Here is a 21,422-nt window from a genome sequence, read left to right on the forward strand (position 1 = left end):
TTGGTGTGTGATCTTATGTGGGAGGGGTGTCAGGGCCATTGTCTGTTATCTAAGATAATCTGGAGAGCTCTCATGGTTTTAGTGATGGATCCTTGTGGCCTTTTACCCAAGCAAAGGAAAGACATCTGTGGGCCTGAACCACATACTGGCTGTTGGAGAATGTATTGAGCACCTCAGTCAGGCAGGCTTGGAAGACTTTTAACAAGGCCAGGAGCTCCCCCAACTGGACAGAGCTTGGATTGGCTTGTACATAACAGGTTTCATTCTTTCCCGTGTGCTGAATGACAACACCGTTATGGGACTTATTGGCATCTGAGAAGGCTAGTGTGGCTAAAGGTAGAGGGTTTTTGCAGGGGAAAGCATGTTGCTGACTGATGATTTCCAAACAGGCCAGGCTGGCCAGTTGCTAATCTGGGGGTGTGTGGTTATCCAACTCCCCTGTGAACCCAGACATCATTAGTTGGAAAGCCAGAGAGTCTTCCCATATTGTTTGGGAATGCTTAAGAGGAAAGGGCAGTATAATTTTGTCAGGTTCTTTTCCAAATATGCACCTAGCTGTTTATCGGGCCTTAGTTGCTAACTTGAAGGCAATATCATACTTAGAGCTAAGCCTAGTTAGGTCCGAGGTAGCCAGGTGGGTCCACACCAGGGGGTCTTGCTGCCATAGCGCCCCCAAGACACCATTTTTAGTCCAGAGGATCAAGGCCATTAATGATTTTGCTGGGTTATAATGTTGGAGTGATGCAGAACAGAGTATATGATCTATCTTATTAAGAAGATCCTTAGCTGACTGGGTGAGAGGGGTCCTTGAAGTTGGTGAATTATGGCCTTCCAGCAGGGAGAACAATGCCCAGAATTCCAAGTCAGGGACTGGTATAAATTGTTTGATCCAGTTTATAGTCCCACAGAGTTCTTGGAGCTCCGTCAAGGTATATACAGTTTTTTGCAAGAAGGAAGGGTAAGCGGTTTAATTACAGTATCTATATGGTAGCCAAGGAATGTGAAAGGTTGGATGTATTATAACTTGTCTACTGCAATGTGGAGACCTAGACATTCTAAATCAGCAAGCAGACTGGGTATTGCAGCCTGTAAAGTATTGTGAGATTTGTGTGCTAGCAATATGTTGTCCATATACTGGATGACAATTAGGTCCTTGGGGATGTTGGTTAAGGCCTTATTAAGATATAATTGACAGATCATGGGGCTATTTTTTCATACCCTGTGGTAGTACCTTCCATTGGTGTCTCTTAGCTCTTCTCTGAAAGTTGGGATCCCATCCAGTGAAGGCAAAGTGAGGTTTATCTTGTTCCACTAGAGGGATTTGGAAGAAATAATCCTGGATATCAAGTACTATGATATGATGGGATGGGGGATGGCTGTAGGGTGTGGTAAGACCACTTGTAGTGAGCCCATCTTTTCCATCTGGGCATTGACTGCTCTAAGATCTTGGAGGAGTCTGTATTTCCCAGCTTTCTTTTTAATAACAAATATTGGGGTATTAAGTTTACTGAGAGAGGGCTCAATATGGCCAAGCCTCAATTGTTCAGCTACCAAATCTTTGAGGGCAGATAATTTAGGTTCTATTATAGGCCACTGGTCCACCCACATGGCATCATTAGAGAGCCAGGTGATGGGGATTGGCTTGGGGGGGCCAAGATTGGAGTCGATCCCAGGTGGACAGTGGCTGTTAGGGTTGGGTGTATTGGGCAAGGTGTTGTCCTTTCCCTTTTAGTCCCAAGTTTTCATGGAGCATGATATCATCATAAAAGGTGCAGTCATCCGTGGTAAGGACTGTACCCATGTCCTCTAGGAGGTTTCGGCCCCATAAGTTATGGGGAACGTCCACTACTATGGGGGTAACTGTGCCCTGGATCCCATCCAAGTCCTTCCAACATACTGGACATGTGACCAGCTTGGTACCTTGTGTGCTGCCAACTCCTTTTATTGGTGGGCCTGGCCAGTATTTCCAATGAGTGAATTTAAGGGATTCAGTTTCTGATATAATGGTGACATCAGCCCTTGTGTCTACTAGGCCCTTTATGGCAGTTCTATCTAGGAACAGGGTCATTAGTGGGAAGTGGTTGAGGATTGGGAGAGTCCATAATATCTGTCTCATTTCCCCTCTTGTGGGCTTGGCTGGGGGGGGTGCCCCAGGTGGAGTTTAAAGGAGCTGAGTCCAGTTGAGGCTGTGCCCTACAGTCTTTAACCTAATGGAACCCTTTTTGCACTTGGGGCAGCGAGTCTTGGGGTGGGCTGTACCTCTTGGGCAGTGGCTACGAAAGTGGCCAAGCCCCCCGCAGTTCCAGCAGCCTTCCTGTGCACCAAAGTGGGCAGGTTCTCCTTGCAACAAAAGAGTTTCCAAGGAAGTGGTCAAAGCCTCAATAGGGCCTACCCTGGGTTCTAAGTCTCTGGTAGCAAGTACCCATTTGTGAATGTTATCATTGTGGACAGGCGTGAAGGCATGATAGCAGTACAAGTAGGTGTGTTTAGGCCCTCCCAAGTTAACTGTTTGATAAGCACCTCTCGGGTGGGTCCAGACTCCACCCTCCACTCTACTGCCTCGGTGACACAGGTAAGGAAGTCTGTGAAGGACTCCCCTGATTGTTCAACCAAATTGTGGAAAAAGACTTGTGGGTCATGGGGGGAGCAACATTTAAGGGCCTAAAGGCCAAGTCAGAAACTCGTTGAAAATAGGCATGGAGGCCAATAGTAGACTGGGAGATGGGGTCAGTATATTGTCCACGTCCCATGAGCACGTCCAATGTAATGTTGAGGCCATATTGGAGATTTAGGCATGCCTAGTTTTCAGCCTGATCATCATAGGCTGCATGCCAGTTTAGAAAGACTGAGGGTTCTAAGACTGCCTTTAGTAAATTATACCAATCATAGTGGGTTTGTAAATGTAAGGACCATTGGCAAAGAACTTGTTTGAAATATGGGGAGTCAGGGCCCAGTTGCTTAGCTGCCTTGTGGATAAGAACGAGGTCAGCTTGTGGGGTGGGCAGCCATGGGATGCTATGCTGAATTGGGGCGACGTTAAACGTAAATGCGGACAAAGGCGGGTGAGGGTTTAAGGAGGGCGGCCTAGGAGGGAGGGGCATGGTAGCAGGGGAAGGGGTGGGTTGGTTATTGGGGGGGAGAGAGTAACTTCTTCCACGGGTAATGGGGTGGGGGGATTTCTGGTCATGGTAGCCCTAGGAGAATATCCTGAGATATAGGCAAAGAAGCTCCTTCCTTATTGGAAGTGGGTGCAGAGGCGGCGTCCACCTCCAGGTCTGGGATGTCTGGTGTTGAGGTAATAGCCAGATCTACACTAGATTGCTCCTGGCAGTGTTTGTTGTGGGCCAAGATGACTTCCTCAGGAGAGGAGGATTTAAGGCTAGCAATGATGGCTAGGAAGATCGGTGAATGATGCAGGGGGAAGTGATTCCTGACCTGACCTCCCTTTTTCGGGCCAGGCAGAGGACCCAAATCCACATGTCAGGGTCCCACATGTTTTCAGGGGAGACCCATGGAGCCAAATTATTGGCTTAATCCCAAAAGCGTTCGATATCTTTTGGTTTTACTTTCAACCCTCTGGTTTTAAGGAGCACCTTGAGTGCTGCCACTTGTGGTTCCCTGCATTGTGGTGGTAAATTGCCCATTGTGGGAGCATCTCACAAAGGGGAATTTGCCACAAAAGTAGAAGACTAGGGTGACTACCAAGAGGTCACAAAGGAAGCAAAGAAGCACCATGAGCCACTTGGATGTAAACTGCCCAGACGTATAAGAGTGTATTGGATCCAAATGTCTTATAATTAGTGAGGAACTTCTGAAGGTAATGACCCCTTCAGCCATATGCTCATATGGTGTCTCCGGGACAGGCAACAGGGTGACCTGAAGCCTGGGCTCTGAGTTCAGGATGGATTAACCCTTATGTGAACTCACTGGGACGAGCCGAGGGGGGTGGTGCAGACATGGGCTTCGGGACCATGTGGTGGAGTGTGCCTCCCTGATCTAACAAACTAGTCCAAAAATAAAGACAACAGACAGGGTGGAGGGGACAAAGGAGGGGGCTACTCGCTCACCCTCAAGCAGCTGAAGAACCAGACAAATCCAGGGGCCTACTTACCAAACGAACCGAGGTTTTGGGTGTCACCAACACCATGGGCAGGGGTCCCTGTTCAGGTGCCAGGTGTTGCCGGTTCTCCTTAGACCAGCTGTGAAGACCCTGACCTGCATCGGGTCCCCTGCTGATTAGGGGGCACAAGGGGCATGGAGTCAACACACAGACACTGGGAGTCAGGTAGAAGCAAGCACTAGGCGAGGTGCTGCAGGCTCTTTTAATGCAGGAGGGGGCAGGCCTTCTATTTCCCTTTTCTCCACCCCCAAGTCCCTTTAGTCAACATATCGTTTTCTGATTGGTCGATGCCATGCAGTCTGTCAGCAGTCACTGGGCTCCCGAGCAGGGTACGGAGGCATGGGTTCCTTTTGGCAGGCTCCTTTTCACGGGCTATTTGCATGCCAAGAAGTCAAGTGAATTCTCTCTGAATCCCAGGGCTCTGGGTCTGCACCATCTTTGAAGGCCTCCTGCTATAGATATCAACTGATGGTCCAACCCCAGCTTTAAGGTTTAATAACAACAGTAGTGACTGTTGTAGTAAAATTTATTAATGCAGTGGTGACACTTTTATATTGGGGGTAATCAACAGCTACCTAATTGGATTTAAAGTCCACGCAGTGGGAAGAAACTCATGTGTGGTACTGTAAACATAATCAAATACACATGACAGGAGAGGTCATAAATCTTAGAGAAAATCCCAAGGCTGTCACATCCCTAGAGAGATGTAATTTCTTACTATGTGATAAATATGTATCCTTATAGGTACAGACAAGTATCTCAGTCACCACTCATCAGAGAAGCTTCTTTTGTAACATATTATTACAGAGTTCCACAACTGGTCACAGATTGTCTGTGAATTTCCCAAGCCTAAATAGCACATCTACAATGCAACTTCTACACCTAGGGCTCACAGAACATCGTAGAACAAGGGGTAGAATCTCCCACATGCAACAGAGGGCCACAAACACAAAAGGACACAAAAAGCCAAAGCGTAGAGAATAAAATCTGTAGAATTTGGGTCCTTGGACAGGATTCCTACATTAAACTCCACCCATGCAAGGCTCAGGGACCATTACAGATGAAGGGGGAGAAAGAGCCAGGGAGTAGGTGCATGACCATATGGAAATGGAGTCCTACAGACTCCTGGGACCTTGCTCATATGAACCTACAGCAATGGTGTCAGCATGCACAAGACTCATGCAAATTCAAGTAGACAAAAACCCAGCATAGAACTGTGGACATGGGCAGCAGGCCTCAATATTAACTGAAGAACTATTGGAAGTTGATTATTTCTGGGTGAGGAGGAGCTGATCTTAATGGGAGGGACTCTAGATAGGGTGACTAGACCTCAGTGGATGAACTTGTACTGAGGGACTTCTAGGGACACTAACTTGACTTAGTAGGCCTTAACACAAATGACAGAATGCATGAAATCCAGTGGGGGGAGGTGTGGGAGGGTGCCAGTTGGGAAGGGAGCATACCAACAAATTTTCAATTGGATATAATGCCTGCTTCTTGAGGTGGAACACATATATGGTACTGAAGACAAGGCCATCCTCCATGGCAGGGGTGGATATAGGCTCCAGTACTGAAGCCACTGCAATTGTTTTGTTAGATGGATGCAATGCACCTGCTAAAATGTTGTTCAAGCATTTGTGTTTATGCTCATAGGTTAAGTTATTGTAGCAGTCACTGTTTAGATGTTCTTGCTTCTTGCTGTTTGTGTTTTTATAGTACATGAAATCCCACTCTAACTGTCTAATAGCCCATGGAAAACTGCTGATGCAGAGATCTGAAAGCCCAGTGCCTTGCCACAATGAAAGGAAGATCATCCTACTCCATCACCCCATCCAAGGCTCAGGGACTTCTGTGGAAGAGGTTGGTGGAAAGAATGTAGGAGCCTGAGGAAGGGGTGGAGTTTTACTTGGAAGTGTCCTCTGACCACTATGCTGGCAAGCTGTAGTCATCACATCTCCTTCCTATGCTCAACAATGAGTTGATGAGGGAGTCAGTTACCTTTCCCACCCAATCAGTCAACCTTAGCTGCATGTGGAGGAGGGGCTAAGCTGAGAATGCCATGAGGCACCTTTTGCCATTTTTGTGCCCCAGTCGGGAAGTCACAGGATCTATATTTGAGTGTGTGTGTGTGTGTGTCCATTCTTTTGTAAATAAACCCCCACCCTGTGCTCTGTTAAAAAAATAATAATAAAACATTTTTTTAAACTTTATTAAGAATTTATTAGGGGTTCTAATGATACAAAACTTTGAATTAAATTTTAAAAACATTTTTATTTCTTTTCTTTCTGAGCCAGGCTCTCACCATGTAGCCCTGACTGTCAGCCCTGGAACTTGCTATGTGGACCAGGCTGCCCTCTCACTCACAGAGATCCACCCAACTCTGCCAGCTGAAAAAGTTACACATTAATATATTTTACAGTTCATTACGTAGTCACCTGGTCCTCATTTCCTGATGGGCAATAAAAGAAAGCAGAAGAGAAAGGACAACCCCAAAGATGATGACTTTGACAGCAAGGTTTATAGAGGACACCAAGAACCATAAAAAGTGCAGTTGCTACTGCAAAACATCAACCAGATTCCATTTTTAAAACTATTTTATTATTCTTATTTTATGTGTATGCATGTATTGCCTGCATGTAGGTAAGTGTACCTGTGTCATGCAATGCCTGCGGAGGTCAGAAGAGGCTGTTGGATCCCCTGGAACTGGAGTAACAAACAGTTGTTAGCTGCCATGTGGGTGCTGGGATTCAAATCTGGGTCTTCTGCAAAAAACAACCATTTTTCTTTTTAAAAACCCAATTAGACACATCCTAGAAATAAACAATGACAAACCAAACTCCACAATAAGAGTTCAAATTAACAGCAGTTCAAAAACCTTCAAAATAAATGTTTTTGTATAGCTGAGAATATGGTAAAAAGTTAAAGCATGATTTTTCAACCATTATTTCTGGCTTCAGTGTATTTACTTTCTCTCTTTAGAAGTGATTTCTTTCCTTCCAGAAGTAACATTAGACAGAATATCCTCAACTGACTCCGTGAAGCTGTGACGCCAAAGTCACTGGCATCACTGTTAGCGTCTACAGGATGTGATGCTCAGACACTGAAGCACCCAGGAGTGGCCACATCACTGCTCAACTGAAGCACAACTTAATCACCCCAGCAGTTTCCAATGCAAGTTTTGGCCTTTGCCTTTTTGAACACTACCTGTTCTCTTTTCCTTTTTAATCAATACTCTTTACAGACTATAGATTATTTATCTCTGAATAGAATTAATGTGCTTGTGTTTGGTAAAATAAACTAAGCAGATAGCTGTATTTTAATGCGGACAGATAAAAAACTATCAATTTTGTACAAGAGGCTTGTGGCTTTTTTTGGGACTTGGGTAAAACACAGTTCTCTGTAGTTCTTCAGTTCTCATCATCAAAGTTTCAGATCTGTACCATGTCACTGAGTTTTACGGATATAGGAAAGAATGGGATGTTAGTGTCTATCAACTGTGTGTACCTAAGTAACACAAAGCGTTAAATGTGAAGTTTAAATAAGTTATGAAGTTTTCTCTATCTGCAAAAGAATTTATCTGGTTTTCTACTTAAAACAGTTTAAATGCTTAGGCTATTCCAAACATTTTATATATATTTTTATGTAACCTGCTTCAAGTTATTTCTGGAAAAATATGTTTAAAATTGCCTCTCTTTGGAATTAAAAAAAAAGAAATTATTCTTGAGCAAAAAAAAAAGAGATACTTGGTATGAAATACACAAAAATTCAATAAAAATTTACAAAAAACCTTTGTGTATCTAGAATTTTTTGGAGTCAGTTCTGTCCTTTTTCTGTGGGATCTGGGGAATCAAACTTGGGTCCTCAGGTATTGCAACAGGAGCCTTTACCTGCTGAGTCATCTTGTGGGCTCCCCATGTTCTGTTTTGAATGATAGGTCCATGAAAAAGAATGGTTATGACTGTGATGAATTTTCCATTTTGGGACAATGGAGGGAGACTGGCTATGGGACAATGAAATGGCGAGTACTGGGGAGGATGCCCACAGTGAGAGGCAATTGCTGAGTTCATGACTCTCAATTAAAGAAATTTTAATCTCCATTAAGGAGAAGTCAAAGGGCCTGTGTTAGTCCATACAGGGAAGAGATTCTGAATCACCATTCATTCATTCATTCATTCTCTCTCTCTCTCTCTCTCTGTCTACTTCTATTCTCTCTCTCTTGCTGAGGATTGAGAATTGAAACCAGAGCTTCATGCATACTAGGTAAGTGCTATAACTCAGAGCTTTGTCCTTTTTCCAAATAGAAGTTCCCTGGACTGGCCTCACAACCCCTTTCCATTAATATACTGCTGATAGATGAAAATTATTTGTTGGCATGAAGTTCTGGAATGTCACTTTATCTTTTTCAAATCTGAGTAGAAAAGGGATTTTGTTCATCAAAAGTAGTCACCATTTTGTTGAAAGAGAAATTATGAATAATTTTATATTTAGACAAGATAGTGGAGGTGTGTGTGTGGGAATAAACTTTTGCGAGACATATTTAGCAGTCAAAAATTGGGTTGGTAAAGCCTTGAATTGAAAATCCCTCCCCTTGGTTTCTCTTCCAACTCTTAGTGGACACAAATAATCAACCTTTGCATTCTTTCCCACTGAGCACAGAGGACTTCATATATTCCTAAGTGGAACACATTTTTTCCCCCCAGATAGCATTCCTAATTAACTGATATTAGAAAGAGAAAATCCAACCATTGTTTCAGGTCAAGAAGTCTTCTGTGCTTCATGAAAGAGTCTTGATCTGTTCTTCAAAGGAACCATCAGTTAAGAATTTCAGGAGTCCAAGGCCAGCATCAGCTGCAATCAACGATGTGCTTGACTGGCAAGGCTGTCATTTGTTAACATGCTCCATTATTCAAGAACATTTATTTTTATATTTCAGTTATGAATTTTCTCCCTGGGGCAGGGTGTGTGTGTTAAGCAATCTTTATAAGGTCTCAATAACAAACCAAGCTTGATTCCACCAAGGTTCTCCTTGGGGAACCAATGAATCCAATAGGTTTACTTACAGAGCATGCATGAAGGGTTATGGGCAGGAACATGGGTGACTTTAAGGCAGCCACACTGGGAAGTCTTCACCTAACATGGATGATGGCTCCCCCACAGCTGCACAGATGAAGAAACTCTTTCCACAGTCTTCCTTAGCCTATGTCCTCTAGCCCCTTCCTATGACCATGTGCACTGTGAATAACATACATTGGTTGGGAGGAGTGACTGATTCTCATGACCATCCCTGCCCCCTCCTTCTCTGAGGGAAAGTCAATAGTCAACAATCCCAGCTGTGATGATCTTTTGGAAGCAGGAAGAGATGACTCATGAAGATGGCAGCTGGATGGCTTGGAGGATCATGATGTACATCAGGAGTAGACCTTTCAAGGTTTGCTATGTAGATGTTTATTTAATGCATATTTTACTTGGAGATGATTAACAATTCAGAGACTCCTCCATGTGATTATAGTGATTACATACAGACTGGACTTTATAACCTGAAGGCTCTATTTCTAATATCATAATTATATATAGATAGACTTTTAGATTAATGATGGTGCTTGTGTTTAACATTTGCATATGAATAGGTGCTCATAATCTAGTTGTGATTTCAGTGAAAAATTTATCTTGGCAATCTAAATATTTTTAATTAAAGTATTTAATGTGAATAATGCTTTTCATCTTGTGGTTATCATTGAGAATTAAGAGGATTATCCAGTCCTCCTTAAAGAATAAAGCAGAAATTGCTGTATAGTCTTTCTTGATAGTAGTCATGGTATTAGTCAAAGTTCTCTAGAGAACAGAACCAACAGGAGATTGATTATGAGAAACTGGCTCATGCTGTTATGCAGAGAGTCCCATGGTCTGCCATCTGCAAGCTGAACACTAGGGCAGCAGGAGCTATAATTCAATTCTGAGGACAGAATAAGGTGAGATGCCTCATCTCAAACTATGGATTTCTTTGTCTTTTGTTCTGTTCAGGCTCTCACAGCATTTGAGGTGTTCTGACAGGTTAGGTGACAAGTGAGAGGCCTGTTCCATGGTGGTGCCTTCTCATAGTGGCGTTCTCTCACGTCACAAAATGGAAGGGCAGAAATGACAGAGCTTTCCCCCTCAAATCCTCCTGGATTTACCACCTCTAGAAGGCTCACCACTTAACACTATCACACTAGTGATGAAGTTTCAGTATGTGAAGTTGGAGGACACATTCAGACCTCAACTCAGATAAACTTTTTCACCTTTATGCATCATCTGGAATATACATGTTCAAATTATAATGAAAAAGAAATTAGATCTGTCAGTTTAATAAAATACTTGAAAAATACTAAATGTTGGCACATAGCACAATAAAAACATTTTCTAACGTTGAGAATGAATATGGGGAGGAATACCATAGCTTTATAATTGGACATCTAGGTCAATAAATTCAGAAATAAGGAAATTATTTTAGTAACATTTAAAAAAAGATTTATTTATATTTTTATTTTACTTTTTGTTTTTTGAGATAGGGCTTTCGGGTAGCTCCAGGTGGCCTGGAACTTCCTATGTTGACCAGGTTGGCCTTATCTCACCTCTGTCTCTGCCTCCTGAGTGCTGAGATTCAAGGTGTGGGTCACCACATCTGTCTGTTTCTTTATTATTATTATTTTTTAAATTATGTGCATGTATATGTGTCTGTGCATACGTGAGTGCAGGTGCCTGAGGCAGACAAGAGGTGCCGATCCCTGGGAGCTGTAGTTAAAGCAGCTGAGACTCCTGATGGTGCTGAGAACCAAATTTGGATCCTCTGGAAGAGCAATTATGCTCTCTGAACTGATGAGCCATCTCTTCAGCCCAGCAACATTGCTTTTAATTATCAAGTAGAAACAATTTAAACATTCATGCATGTGAAGAATAGATACATTGTATATAATGACAATGGGGTCTTCATTCAGAAAAAATAAGCAAGTTAGGCTGAATGTTGACTTTGTCCTGATGGCGTTGTGCCCTGCAACAATCCCAAGTCCTAAAATAGGATGCACAGAATAAATAACCTCCATATATTTGAAAATACAAAACTTCAGCATATATTAATTGTGGTTGTGTAGATATGCAACAATCTTACAAAGAATGAACATGAGCAAAAGATACCCAAAGATACAGTAGAGATTACTTCTATAACAGAAAAAGAGGAGTTCCTTGGGGGGATACCCTGAGATCCTCAACTATGCTTGTGATTCTTGGTTACATTCTTTTCTCTAGTTTTGTATACATTTTTTGATTTTTCTTATTTACATTTACTTGTTCTTACTTATACTTACTTATTATAAACATATATACAACCTGATGTGCTGAGATACAATACGAACAGAGAAACAGTTCCTTTAATCAAGCCAATTAGTATATTTATTATCACAAAGTCACTCGCTGGGACTGTGTGTCAGGGGAAACTGCACTTGCCATGCAATCCTGGTGACCTGAGTCTCCAGGACCCACATGAAGGTGTGAAGAGAGAACGGAGGCCATAAAGTTGTCTTCTCACTCCCCCCACACTGTAGCACACGTATGTATTCCCCCCCCTTTTTTTAGAGAGAAAATGGTTTATTTGGCTTATATCTTACAGGATCATTACTGAGGGAGCCCAAAGGAGGAACTCAAGGCAGGAACCTGGAGGCAGGAGCTGAAGCACAGGCCTTGGAGGAACGTTGCTTACTGGCTTGCTTCCCTGAACCATTCTCAGCCTGCTTTCTTATACAATACAGAACCACCAGCCCAGAAATAACTAAAATAGAAAAATATTTAAAAAGTATCAAATATCCACACTTTTAGCAAAAATTCTGCATATAATTAAAAAATGAGCATATAATATATCAGAAACCATTATGACAGTTTTTTGGCTTTTTTTTTTTTTTTTGAGACAGGATCTCCCTGTAGCCCTGGCTGGCCTGAAACTCATTATGTAGACCAGGCTGGCCTCGATCTCATAGAGACCGACCTGCCTTTACCTCCCAATTGCTGGGATTAAAGGCATGTGCCACCACACCCAGCCATTACGATGTTTTTGAATAAAATATCTTTATGTGGTTCTCCTTCCCATTTCCAAAAATCTGGGTGTGGCAGTGTAATCCTAGGTCTGGGGAGCAGAGACAGGAGGATCTCTGGGGTTTGCTGACCCAGTCAGTCTAACTGAATTGATGAGATCCAAGTACAGTGACCCTTTCTCAAAAATATGATGGAAAGTGTTAAAAAAAGACCCTTCCACATGTATGCACATATATGGGCATACACAGGTATATGTATGTGTACCTGCATACACACAGGCATGTACAAACATGCACACAAAGAAAATGTGTTTATGAAACCTATCACCATGTACAGTGAATATGCTCCAATAAAAATTGTGTAAAAAGAAATACTATAATGGCATAGAATAAATGAAGCTTCAATATAGGACTGATGACTTTCAGATGTGAGGTGTTTTTAGTGAACTACAATATTTTGGCTTACAAATGATGGAACAGCATATGTGGCTTGGATGGTGGCATGGAGTGTGGGGAAGAAAATTTATCTGTAAAAAATCATATTGAAGGGGCTGGAGAGATGGCTCAGCAGTTAAGAACACTGGTTGTTCTTGCAGAAGACCTGGGTTTGAATCCCAGCACCTACATGGCAGCTAACAACTGTCAGTAACTCTAGTCCCTGGGGCTCCAACAGCCTCTTCTGACCTCTGTGGGCATTGCACGACACAGGTGGACTTACCTACATGCAGACAATTCATGCATACACATAAAATAAAAATAATAAGCAAAATAAAATAATCATATTGAAGTAAAAATGAGAGTGATCAGGATATGACTGAGCACAATATAGAGACTATACACAAGATTCATAGACAAGTCCAAGTTGTTAAGGCAGGATGGCACAGTACTTATGACATTAATAGAAATGAATAGCAATGTGCAATGCCTTTTGAAGACAAAGAGTTTAGTTCTAAACACACTGAATTTAATATGCCCCCTACAGAGAAAACAAGGAGGCACCTGAGATACACACATCTTCTTGCTGTTGATGCTAAAACAAGTAAAGAAAATATTAGTGAACATAGAATCTTCTGAAACAACTGTTTTAGGATACTGAGATAGAGTTACATAACCAGTTCTAAGAAAGGGACTAAGTAGGTGGCCACACCCTCATGCTGAAGCAATGTGAGGTTTTAGAACTGAATTTATGATTCATAGACCGTTGGTGACTACTGAAAGATGGTTCTAATAGAATGTCTAAAAATGCAATGCAGTTGAAACCTTCAATGTTAGTTAAAATCTGGAATGGTGCTGTAGTTATAAGTTACTTTTAAGCACATACATTTTCAAATGCTCTTTTAATTAATTGTGACTTTTGGTTACAGTCTGCTGATTGTTTTTAATTTCCATTCCTGTTTATCATTATTTTAGAGACTTTATCACCTCTGGGGCATTTGCCAAACAATAGTTTCCAGAAATACAGGCCAAATGAAGTGTAGTGAAACAGTTTATTTTCATCTTTTTTATTGACAAAGACATCTTTGTAATCACCAAGATTTCAAAAGTGATCTGCTCCACTGATTTTAGTGATAAAAATGACTATTATGTTTACCTATAGCTACTTCCTTTGAAATTATGAAATTAATTTGCATTTTTTCTAACCAGAATAATCAGTCTGTCAAGCACATAACTGAACCAGTCCCTCAGATAACTGCGTCATTTGGGAGTTCTGTGCACTGACGTTCTTTAAGTAGTTTGGTATAATTCCTACTTTTAAAGATCCATAGTTACTGTCATATCAAAGTAGTTCTGTAAAAAGTATTTTTTGGAAATTGGTTTAAAAATGTTATTTGTTCAAATATTATTTTCACATATAGAATCACCATAGAAAATTTTCTATTTCTCTCTTTCTCTCCCCCCCATCTCACTATGTAGCCCAGACTGACATAGGATTCCAAATCTTCCTGGCTTTGTCTCTCTTCTAAATGTGTGGATTCTAGATATATGCCACCATGCTTAGCAGCAATGTTATTTTTCATTTTTTTCCAATTTTTAAATTTTATTCAGATTTGTGTATCAGTCCAAGAGCCTTCCACATGCTACGGCTACCCTAATGAGATATCAGCTACCACCTATGAGAATGTAGCTCCACCACTCACCAAGTTACATGCCCAGGTCCCTATAATTTCAAATCTCAAAGATGCCTTAGAGAAAATTCTTCTTCATCATTTGAGAAAGCCATATGTAAAAGTCATGTGGCATGTTAACACATAAAATATGACTCATTATTACAGAATAACAAATGCAAATAGATGATATATTGATTACTTGTCTATTTCAGACATTCTACATACTGTTGGATTGCCATTACAGACATGAAAGGACTTTAGGAAATGGCAGGAAGCAACCTCAGGTGACCACACTATATTTATCTCCAGGGAATTCATACCTGAGAAACTTTTTGCTGAGTTGTCTACAGAGTCTATTGTAGAAAGTTGTCAGTATTAGACAAAGGGATAATGAATGAAAGATTTTAGTTAACAAAATGTCTTTTCTAGTGCATGGTAAAGTTATTAATTGACACACTCATCAATAATTTTTAATATTAATAATTTTCAGGGCTTGATGATAACTTAGAGTGTTTTGTCTAGCAAGGTCCTGGGCAACACACACACACACACACACATTTTTTTTAAAACAAAGGAATCAAACCCATTATCAAGTGTCAGATGCCTTGAGAGTTCCCTTTAACCACATTAATTATGTTGTCAAAAAGCTTGATATAGGGGGCAAGGGATGTGCATCTGAATTTTTCCAAACATATTCTTTGCTCAGTAATAGAAGAGTTAGCACAAAGACACTCTGCCACAAGTACACATAAGAACACTCGATCTTAGATATTTGCTCTAATGCACAAAGCTTTCAAAATACAAACCCCTAAAATTTAAGCATAACTCTGGCTTGTATTTCAGATTACTAAAAGCCAGATAAATTTTTGAAGAAGGTGATACTACTTAATAAAATAACTTATGGGTAGGATCTGAGAAGAGAGGCAAGTATAATTTCCTTTTGATTTTTTTGTTAACGTTTTTGAACTTTTAAGTTAATGTTTTGTGTATGTGTAGGACAGAAGAGTTGAAGACCATCAGAAAGGATGCCTCAGAAAATTGTGCAAACACTATTGAGATATTGTGATTAAAGGGATCTGATAAAATTTTGAGTTATCAAGAGGTTATTAAAATCAGTTCCCTTCTGAATTAAGTAAATGCTTGACAGCATTACCCTTAGAACCTGAAGACTGCATGTAAACAAGAGACCTAAGCGCTTCTGGATCTGGCCACAGGGTGGCGATGTTGCGACACAGATCCATTTTACTACAAGGACGCTCTCAGGTTGAACTAGGATTTCCTGGGCCTGCACTCATCTTCCTTTCCATTTTATGATGTATTATCATAAACTAATGTTTCCATTTCTTCCTGGTATCAGTTCTTAAATGTGTGTAGCATACTCTCTTTTGCTAAGGGTCATTAGATTTTTTTAATTTTTATTTTTTTAATGCATCTGGTACTTCTAAATGTTCAAATGTAACATAATGACTTTAACTGCTTGTTTCCCTATATCACAACTAGGAATCCAAGTCATGCTAAGTAAGCGAATTTCAATGCATAGCACTCTTCAAAGATCCATGGAGCATTTAAAACAAGAGGAAATATGACACAGTGCCTTGATCTCCTGAAGAATGAAGCGATGTTCCCTGTAAATAGTACTCAAGAGTTTACATGTAAATCTAGTTGTGGGTCCCAAGACAGATAGGCCTTGCTCTCCTAGGCATTGGACCTGAATATACAGAGACTTTGCTGTTTACCTAGTGGAACAGGATGGCATTAAAAATAACATAATTACATGAAGATATGAGATAGTATAAGTTGATTCCAAAGGGGTAGACAGGAGGGAGGAAGAGAGTGGAAAACTAGTCAGCTGAAGCCTTTCCACAGAGAGGACAAAACATTTCAGAAAGGGCAAGATAAAGAGCCAGAAGCTTTGCTAACAGGCTTATGATGCTCGGACATGTGGAGGATGGTGGTGAGAGGGTAGCAGAAGATGACCAGTCACCAGGGGACAGAGCACTGAACCTGCAGGCCTGTGAGAAGACAGGAAGTTCTTTTACCTGCTGAAGCATTTTACTGGCCCTCTTTTTAAAATTTATTATTATTTTTTAAGTGTATGAATGTATTGTCTATGTGTGTAAGTGCATGCATATCATGCAATGCCCGAGGAGGTCAGAAGAGGGTGTTGGCTCCCCTGGAACTGGAGTTACAGACAGTTGCTATCTGCCTTGTGGGCCTTGGGAATCGAACCCAGGTCCTCTGCAAGAACAGCCAGTGCTCTTAACTGCTGAGCCATCTCTCCAGCCCCCTCACTGCCCTTCTTATACAGCATTTAAGCATCTTTTCCAGAAGGGCTCAAACTTTGATCCACAGGCTAAATTCCACCAGCTGAGAATTTTTAAATATTTATTTAATTTAATACTTAAAAATATTTTAATTTATGTGTACACATGTATTGCCTGCATGTATGTAAGTACACCTGTGTCATGCAATCCCTGCATGACAGAGAACAGAAAAGATGTCAGATCCCCTGGAACTGGATTTAAGGACAGTTGTTAGTTGCCATGTGGGTGCTGGGATATGAACTCTGGTCTTCTGCAAGTGCAGCCAGTGCTCTCCTGCCCCAGCTGCCAAGTTTTGTAAATAAAATTTTATTGGAATACATTTTGCTCATTCCCTGACTGTGCTGCTTTTTCGGATTTAGTAGTCCAGAGTTGGATGTTGCACAGAGACCAATATGTTTTGTTTCATTTTTTGTTTGTTGGGACAGAATCTCACTCCATAGCCTAGGCTGTTCTAGAACTCACTCCTGAGTGTTGGGCTTACAGGCATTAGCCACCATACCTGGTATACAGAGAGTATATGGCTTGCAAAAACTTAAATATTAACTAAATTTTTGTTCACAGAGATAGTTTATCTACCCAAGTGAGATTAAAATGTTTTTAGTGGAGTATAGACCACTCGTGAATCATGTTTTAAAGTATTTATTGTGTCCTCTAATTCTTCATTCTATAAATTCTCAGCTTCTCAGTCTTAGCATCATTGATATTTATGGCTGGATAATTCTTTGTTACATGAATATTTAGGGGTTAAGTTCTGGAAACTGTAGAATGTTTATCAGCTTTCTTAGCCTTTGCCCTGCTGGAGGCCAGTGGTGCCCACTTTCTACTTGTGCTAATCAAGTTTTCTAGACAGTTTTCAGTGTCCTCTGAGGGGTAAGATCATCCCCAGATGAGACACACTGGGTCAATCTATGCTTAAACTAATATTGTGAATGCTCTGTACTGTCACTTGGAGTTTTTCTGCAGATGATAATTACACAGATACAAGTGTGAGATGTGCATATGAGGTTAAAAAGTTGCACAGGCCAGGCATGGTGGCACTCACCTTTAATCCCAGCACTTGGGAGGCAGAGGCAGGTGGATCTTTGTGAGTTCGAGGACAGCCTAGTCTACATAATGAGTTCCAGGACAGCTGGGGCTACAGGGAGACCCTGCCTCAAAAGACAAAAAAAAAAAAGTTGCACAGATAGTATGTCAGATGTCGAGAATTATTGTGCTGGACCTCACACTTTAGTATGTATCAGAATTGGTTGGAGGTCTTGCTAAAACAGATTGCCAATGTCCATCCCCGAGACTGTGAGTGATCACGATTGACTAGGGCTTAAGAATGTGTGTCTCTGAAGCTTCTTGTAGGAAATGGCTGCAGTTATTTCTGGAAGGACACCTTGAAAGTTTGTGTTTACAATATGTAGCTCTGGCAGGAATCATTTTAAAGCAAAAGGTTGTCTGAATAAAGTGATAAACTTATGATGACCATGTGGTATAACCAAAAAAGTATGAGGATAAGAATTAAAATGGAAGCGAAATAAAACACCTTGGTTCATGCCTTGACCAACTCTAACTAAAAAATAATTTTTGAGGTGGACAAGAGGCCGCTGCTCTATCTGGGCAATGGATAGCTTCTGGGAGAAGAAGGGTCAATTTTCTTTAAGGATGTGATGCCAGGTAGGTTGACCAAGCTCTAGGGGATGGACCCAACTCAAGATCTTTTGGGGAACACAAACAAGACTCAGTAGGCCTTTAAAAATAATAATAGAGAGCCAGTACTCTATTAATAATCCCAGCACTTGGAAGGCAGAGGCAGGTGGATCTATGTTAGTTTAAGTCCAACCTGGTCTACATAGTGAGTTCCAGGCCACCTGGGGCTAGAGGGATACCCTGTCTCAAAAAGACCAAAAAAAAAAAAAAAATAGAGGTCATGAAGTTGGGGGGGAGGATAGCAGAGTAGAGGTGGCAATAGGAGGTCTGAATGTGATCAAAATACATTGTATGAGATTTTCAAAGGATCAACAGGATATTAAAATTATTTGCATCACTGAGCTCTGATTCATGTCTGCATAAAGATAGTTATATTAGCTATTTTACAGAAATAACATTTATCTTTCAATAACATATTCCACTTTCACTCCCCCTTTTGCTTTTCTGTGCCCATGTGAGCAGGAGCACGTTCTAGTGTGAGTGTGGTTTCTCGTGTTCCACAGCACACATGTAATGACAGAGGGCAGCTTTAGGCGCTGGTTCTTGCTGTACACCTTGTTTGAGTCAAGATCTCTCTTTCGTTGTCTGCAGATGCATACGCCAGGCCAGATGGCCTTTGAGCTTTGGGGGATTCTCCTCTTTCCACCTCCCATCTCAGCATAGGTGCACTGGGATTACAGATGCACACTCTTGCACTGGCTTTATGTGGGTTCTGGGGATTTGGAGTTATGTCCTCATGCTTGCATGGAAAGTGTGTTACCTACTGAGCCATTTTCCCAGGCTCTCAAGTTTTTCTTTATATATGCTTGGAAGAAAAATTTATGCTTATAGTATGAACTCTTTTTGACTAAAAAAGCCCCAAACAAATGAGGCAAAAGTCTCGAGGTCCCTTTATTGTGGTGATAGGAGCATAACTGTCACTCTGCTTTGTCAGCTTGGGAATAATCTCAAGAAAAGAAGTGCGCTAGGCCCTGTTCACTGGTTGCATAGATCACATCTTCTTTGGATACACACATTTGGAATTTCCTTTTTTATTTTATTTTTTAAGGACCGAATCTCCCTGTAGCCTCAGCTTGGGGAACTTGTTATCAGGCTGACCTTGATCTCACAGAGATTCACTTTCTTCTCTCTGTCTTCCAAGTGCTCTGACTAAAGGCATGGGCCACCATGTCCAACTTGGATTTACTTTTGAACGACCCAAACTTTTGAGATTCTAATAATTTGAAGTCGAATTACTAATATATCCATCATGATTATTTCTTACTCAATTTAAAACATTTTTTTCTATCCTTCCTGAACATTCTACTTTATTATTTTTTTTTTGTCCATTTCTGAGAAATGAACATGACTTTGCTGGAAAGTGTACTTGGAAGCAATTTCCAGTAAGACACATTGGTGATTAGGAGCTCACTGCTCAAGATGGGTGACTTGTGCAACATTCTTTAGTCCATCTTCCTGATGCAAGGCTGCATGATGCCTGTTTCCACTCCTGTCATTACGGGTGTGGATCTTGCTTAGCATGACATTTTGTGGGATGCCAGTTGTGTGGTATTTGTAGGCACATAACTAGGATGAGTAACATGTGATGAGTTCAAAGCACACACATTGATGGTAGTGTGGACATCCTTCTGAATAAACTGCAAAAACAAACCCACATTCTGCGGTGGGGATTCCATGTGTGCTGTGATGTTCATCGCTGTAGATGATCACGCAGGGGTGGTGTCACAAATGTTGTGTCTCTAGAGCGTCGCGTCACCTTGGGAGAAGAAATATCTAAAGAACCAAAGAAGAGTAAAAAGCTATAATTAAAAATAAGCCCCAAGAAATAGTTTCCATGTGGCTGGGAGAAGTCTTTAGCACAGCTGGAAAATTTCAGGCTGAAATATGTTGGAACAATAGTTTACAGAGGAAAGTAGCTGGGTTTGTGGTTTCACTTGGAAGTGAAATTTCCTTGCTTGGTCATAATAGTAAACTAGCTATAAAGCTTGGAAGAATATTCCCTGAAGTAGTTTTTTACTCCCTGAATTACTAAAAGAAACCTAATAGATGGTTTCATAGAGGAGAGCATAGGCTTATACAGACATTAGAAATAGCTATATTATACACAAATGAAAACCAGTTTTAAGGTGTAAAGAAAAAGAGATCTATTTCATAATAAAGGGTTGAGGAATCAAAAATTCAGAAGAAATCAGAATTTTGTGTGTAGTTATGAAATGTTACCCTCTAAAAGCTTTTGGTATAAATCTTTCCTTTTTGTGTTTAAATAAGCATCTCAATATGGTCAAAATAATCTTATTTCTTTCCAGATTTAACTTCCTGTGTATTTCCTGTGCTGTTACTGCTATGAACTTTTTCTTCTGTCAAGTCACCTAATTTAAAATTTGATTTTTTTTCTCTACTTACCTTCCATAGTAAAGTATTTATGTCTATTTGCTGCTTGTTTGTTTTTGAGACAGTGGCTCCTTATGTAGCCCAGGCTAGCCTAGAACTCCATAGGTAGCACAGTCTGGCCTCAAAATTGGAGTCATTCTGCTTCCACCTCCCAAGTGCTGGAGTGACAGGCGTATTACACCATGCCTATCTACAAGTCAATTTAAAATTTCTTTCAGTTCTAATGAGTCTTTCATGTCTATGTTTATTTATAAACCTACTTTAATATATCAAGTTTATTGACAATAGGTTTAAAAGAAGGGCTAGGAAAGTAGAGAATAACATCTGTTGTAAGTCTTCAGGTGTGATAATGACTAGGAAATTGGGGACATGGAGTGGTGGTGTGGTTGATTTGTGGTTGATGGAGTTTGGAGAAATCAGTGCCTTGAAAGTTAAGTGGAATCCTGGGACAGGGAGAGAAAACCTAAAGCAGGTGGATGGTGGGCATATGTGGCAATCATGTGTAGTTTGGATGATAATGATGCATTTTAGATCAAGAATGTATGCTGCTACTGACAAGCAATATTATAAAACTAGGAAATGATTCTAAATATGGATCGGGGTAGAAATGAATCTCTTTTAAAACGTAATAACGTCAATAATGTTGCTCCAAACTTTAAACATAGAATTTTGTCCAAAGTTTCTCTCTCTCTCTCTCTCTCTCTCTCTCTCTCTCTCTCTCTCT

The sequence above is a fragment of the Nannospalax galili genome, unplaced genomic scaffold (genome assembly GCF_000622305.1).
Source record: "Nannospalax galili isolate Female #2095 unplaced genomic scaffold, S.galili_v1.0 scaffold293, whole genome shotgun sequence".
Taxonomy (NCBI): Eukaryota; Metazoa; Chordata; class Mammalia; order Rodentia; family Spalacidae; genus Nannospalax; species Nannospalax galili.